Raw genomic sequence first — 5,874 nt, forward strand, 5'->3', positions numbered from 1 at the left:
TATATCTCAAGGGAAGGGGCCTGACGGACATATTTCGAGATATTTCTTCTTCTTGTTGTTCTTCTTCTGCACAGCTAAGCTGGAAGTGGCATTTACAGCTCGCAATAGTGCAGAGTTATCTCAAAGAAAGGGGCCACGATGTTTCTGTATCTCTATTATGTTGGTGCGGCTTCGGAACTTTTAAATATCTTGATATATCTCGAGAACTACGCATCTGATCAAAAAATATCATAGAACATAAAAAGTAGGAAACTTAATTCTCTACAAAAAAGGTCTCTTAACATTTTGCCATAGCTCGCTTCGTTTCCGAGATATTTGCAGATTTATCTCAAGGGAAGGGACCTGACGGACATATTTCGAGATATTTCTTCTTCTTGTTGTTCTTCTTCTGCACAGCTAAACTGGCAGTGGCATTTCCAGCTCGCAATAGTGCAGAGTTATCTCAAAGAAAGGGGCCACGGTGTTTCTGTATCTCTATTATGTTGGTGCGGCTTCGGAACTTTTAAATATCTTGATATATCTCGGGAACTACGCATCTGATCAAAAAATATCATAGAACATAAAAAGTAGGAAACTTAATTCTCTACAAAAAAGGTCTCTTAACATTTTGCCATAGCTCGCTTCGTTTCCGAGATATTTGCAGATTTATCTCAAGGGAAGGGGCCTGACGGACATGTTTCGAGATATTTCTTCTTCTTGTTGTTCTTCTTCTGCACAGCTAAACTGGAAGTGGCATTTCCAGCTCGCAATAGTGCAGAGTTATCTCAAAGAAAGGGGCCACGGTGTTTCTGTATCTCTATTATGTTGGTGCGGCTTCGGAACTTTTAGATATCTTGATATATCTCGAGATCTACGCATCTGATCAAAAAATATCATACAACATAAAAAGTAGGAAACTTAATTCTCTACAAAAAAGGTCTCTTAACATTTTGCCATAGCTCGCTTCGTTTCCGAGATATTTGCAGATTTATCTCAAGGGAAGGGGCCTGACGGACATATTTCGAAATATTTCTTCTTCTTGTTGTTCTTCTTCTGCACAGCTAAGCTGGAAGTGGCATTTGCAGCTCGCAATAGTGCAGAGTTATCTCAAAGAAAGGGTCCACGGTGTTTCTGTACCTCTATTATGTTGGTGCAGCTTCGAAGCTTTTAAATATCTTGACATATCTCGAGAACTACGCATTTGATCAAAAAATATCATAGAACATAAATTGTAGGAAACATAATTCTCTACAAAAAAGGTCTGTTAACGTTTTGCCATAGCTCGCTTCGTTTCCGAGATATTTGCAGATTTATCTCAAGGGAAGGGTCCTGACGGACATATTTCGAGATATTTCTTCTTCTTGTTGTTCTTGTTCTGCACAGCTAAACTGGAAGTGGCATTTCCAGCTCGCAATAGTGCAGAGTTATCCCAAACAATGGGGCCACGGTGTTTCTGTATCTCTATTATGTTGGTGCGGCTTCGGAACTTTTAAATATCTTGATATATCTCGAAAACTACGCTTCTGATCAAAAAATATCATAGAACATAAATTGTAGGAAACATAATTCTCTACAAAAAAGGTCTCTTAACATTTTGCCATAGCTCGCTTCGTTTCCGAGATATTTGCAGATATATCTCAAGGGAAGGGACCTGACGGACATATTTCGAGGTATTTCTTCTTCTTGTTGTTCTTCCTCTGCACAGCTAAGCTGGAAGTGGCATTTGCAGCTCGCAATAGTGCAGAGTTATCTCAAAGAAAGGGGCCACGGTGTTTCTGTATCTCTATTATGTTGGTGCGGCTTCGGAACTTTTAAATATCTTGATATACCTCGAGAACTACGCTTCTGATCAAAAAATATCATAGAACATAAATTGTAGGAACCATAATTCTCTACAAAAGAGGTCTCTTAACATTTTGCCATAGCTCGCTTCGTTTCCGAGATATTTGCAGATTTATCTCAAGGGAAGGGGCCTGACGGACATATTTCGAGATATTTCTTCTTCTTGTTGTTCTTCTTCTGCACAGCTAAGCTGGAAGTGGCATTTGCAGCTCGCAATAGTGCAGAGTTATCTCAAAGAAAGGGGCCACGGTGTTTCTGTACCTCTATTATGTTGGTGCGGCTTCGGAACTTTTAAATATCTCGATATATCTCGAGAACTACGCATCTGATCAAAAAATATCATAGAACATAAAAAGTAGGAAACTTAATTCTCTACAAATAAGGTCTCTTAACATTTTGCCATAGCTCGCTTCGTTTCCGAGATATTTGCAGATTTATCTCAAGGGAAGGGGCCTGACGGACATATTCCGAGATATTTCTTCTTCTTGTTGTTCCTCTTCTGCACAGCTAAGCTGGAACTGGCATTTGCAGGTCGCAATAGTGCAGAGTTATCTCAAAGAAAGGGGCCACGGTGTTTCTGTATCTCTATTATGTTGGTGCGGCTTCGGAACTTTTAGATATCTTGATATATCTCGAGAACTACGCATCTGATCAAAAAATATCATAGAAGATAAAAAGTAGGAAACTTAATTCTCTACAAAAATGGTCTCTTAACATTTCGCCATAGCTCGCTTCGTTTCCGAGATATTTGCAGATTTATCTCAAGGGAAGGGGCCTGTCGGACATATTTCGAGATATTTCTTCTTCTTGTTGTTCTTCTTCTGCACAGCTAAGCTGGAAGTGGCATTTGCGGCTCGCACTAGTGCAGAGTTATCTCAAAGAAAGGGGCCACGGTGTTTCTGTATCTCTATTATGTTGGTGCGGCTTCGGAACTTTTAAATATCTCGATATATCTCGAAAACTACGCTTCTGATCAAAAAATATCATAGAACATAAATTGTAGGAAACTTAATTCTCTACAAAAAAGGTCTCTTAACATTTTGCAATAGCTCTCTTCGTTTCCGAGATATTTGCAGATTTATCTCAAGGGAAGGGGCCTGACGGACATATTTCGAGATATTTCTTCTTCTTGTTGTTCTTCTTCTGCACAGCTAAGCTGAAAGTGGCATTTGCAGCTCCCAATAGTGCAGAGTTATCTCAAAGAAAGGGGCCACGGTGTTTCTGTATCTCTATTATGTTGGTGCGGCTTCGGAACTTTTAAATATCTTGATATATCTCGAGAACTACGCATCTGATCAAAAAATATCATAGAACATAAATTGTAGGAAACTTAATTCTCTACAAAAAAGGTCTCTTAACATTTTGCCATAGCTCGCTTCGTTTCCGAGATATTTGCAGATATATCCTAAGGGAAGGGGCCTGACGGACATATTTCGAGATATTTCTTCTTCTTGTTGTTCTTCTTCTGCACAGCTAAGCTGGAAGTGGCATTTGTAGGTCGCAATAGTGCAGAGTTATCTCAAAGAAAGGGGCCACGGTGTTTCTGTATCTCTATTATGTTGGTGCGCTTTCGGAACTTTTAAATATCTCGATATATCTCGAAAACTACGCTTCTGATCAAAAAATATCATAGAACGTAAATTGTAGGAAACATTATTCTCTACAAAAAAGGTCTCTTAACATTTTGCCATAGCTCGCTTCGTTTCCGAGATATTTGCAGATTTATCTCAAGGGAAGGGGCCTGACGGACATATTTCGAGATATTTCTTCTTCATGTTGTTCTTCTTCTGCACAGCTAAGCTGCAAGTGGCATTTGCAGCGCGCAATAGTGCAGAGTTATCTCAAAGAAAGGGGCCACGGTGTTTCTGTATCTCTATTATGTTGGTTCGGCTTCGGAACTTTTAAATATCTTGATATATCTCGAGAACTACGCATCTGATCAAAAAATATTATAGAACATAAAAAGTAGAAAACTTAATTCTCTTCAAAAAAGGTCTCTTAACATTTTGCCATAGCTCGCTTCGTTTCCGAGATATTTGCAGATTTATCTCAAGGGAAGGGGCCTGACGGACATATTTCGAGATATTTCTTCTTCTTGTTGTTCTTCTTCTGCACAGCTAAGCTGGAAGTGGCATTTGCGGCTCGCACTAGTGCAGCGTTATCTCAAAGAAAGGGGCCACGGTGTTTCTGTATCTCTATTATGTTGGTGCGGCTTCGGAACTTTTAAATATCTTGATATATCTCGAGAACTACGCATCTGATCAAAAAATATCATAGAACATAAAAAGTAGGAAACTTAATTCTCTACAAAAAAGGTCTCTTAACATTTTGCCATAGCTCGCTTCGTTTCCGAGATATTTGCAGATTTATCTCAAGGGAACGGGGCCTGACGGACATATTTAGAGATATTTCTTCTTCTTGTTGTTCTTCTTCTGCACAGCTAAGCTGAAAGTGGCATTTACAGCTCGCAATAGTGCAAAGTTATCTCAAAGAAAGGGGCCACGGTGTTTCTGTATCTCTATTATGTTGGTGCGGCTTCGGAACTTTTAAATATCTTGATATATCTCGAGAACTACGCATCTGATCAAAAAATATCATAGAACATAAATTGTAGGAAACTTAATTCTCTACAAAAAAGGTCTCTTAACATTTTGCCATAGCTCGCTTCGTTTCCGAGATATTTGCAGATATATCCCAAGGGAAGGGGCCTGACGGACATATTTCGAGATATTTCTTCTTCTTGTTGTTCTTCTTCTGCACAGCTAAGCTGGAAGTGGCATTTGTAGGTCGCAATAGTGCAGAGTTATCTCAAAGAAAGGGGCCACGGTGTTTCTGTATCTCTATTATGTTGGTGCGCTTTCGGAACTTTTAAATATCTCGATATATCTCGAAAACTACGCTTCTGATCAAAAAATATCATAGAACGTAAATTGTAGGAAACATTATTCTCTACAAAAAAGGTCTCTTAACATTTTGCCATACCTCGCTTCGTTTCCGAGATATTTGCAGATTTATCTCAAGGGAAGGGGCCTGACGGACATATTTCGAGATATTTCTTCTTCATGTTGTTCTTCTTCTGCACAGCTAAGCTGGAAGTGGCATTTGCAGCGCGCAATAGTGCAGAGTTATCTCAAAGAAAGGGGCCACGGTGTTTCTGTATCTCTGTTATGTTGGTGCGGCTTCGGAACTTTTAAATATCTTGATATATCTCGAGAACTACGCATCTTATCAAAAAATATCATACTATATAAAAAGTAGGAAACTTAATTCTCTACAAGAAAGGTCTCTTAACATTTTGCCATAGCTCGCTTCGTTTCCGAGATATTTGCAGATTTATCTCAAGGGAAGGGGCCTGACGGACATATTTCGAGATATTTCTTCTTCTTGTTGTTCTTCTTCTGCACAGCTAAGCTGGAAGTGGCATTTGCGGCTCGCACTAGTGCAGAGTTATCTCAAAGAAAGGGGCCACGGTGTTTCTGTATCTCTATTATGTTGGTTCGGCTTCGGAACTTTTAAATATCTTGATATATCTCGAGAACTACGCATCTGATCAAAAAATATCATAGAACATAAAAAGTAGAAAACTTAATTCTCTTCAAAAAAGGTCTCTTAACATTTTGCCATAGCTCGCTTCGTTTCCGAGATATTTGCAGATTTATCTCAAGGGAAGGGGCCTGATGGACATATTTCGAGATATTTCTTCTTCTTGTTGTTCTTCTTCTGCACAGCTAAGCTGGAAGTGGCATTTGCAGGTCGCAATAGTGCAGAGTTATCTCAAAGAAAGGGGCCACGGTGTTTCTGTATCTCTATTATGTTGGTGCGGCTTCGGAACTTTTAAATATCTCGATATATCTCGAAAACTACGCTTCGGATCAAAAAATATCATAGAACATAAATTGTAGGAAACATAATTCTCTACAAAAAACGTCTCTTAACATTTTGCCATAGCTCGCTTCGTTTCCGAGATATTTGCAGATATATCCCAAGGGAAGGGGCCTGACGGACATATTTCGAGATATTTCTTCTTCTTGTTGTTCTTCTTCTGCACAGCTA

This window comes from Osmia lignaria, unplaced genomic scaffold (genome assembly GCF_051020975.1).
Source record: "Osmia lignaria lignaria isolate PbOS001 unplaced genomic scaffold, iyOsmLign1 scaffold0002, whole genome shotgun sequence".
NCBI classification, from domain to species: domain Eukaryota; kingdom Metazoa; phylum Arthropoda; class Insecta; order Hymenoptera; family Megachilidae; genus Osmia; species Osmia lignaria.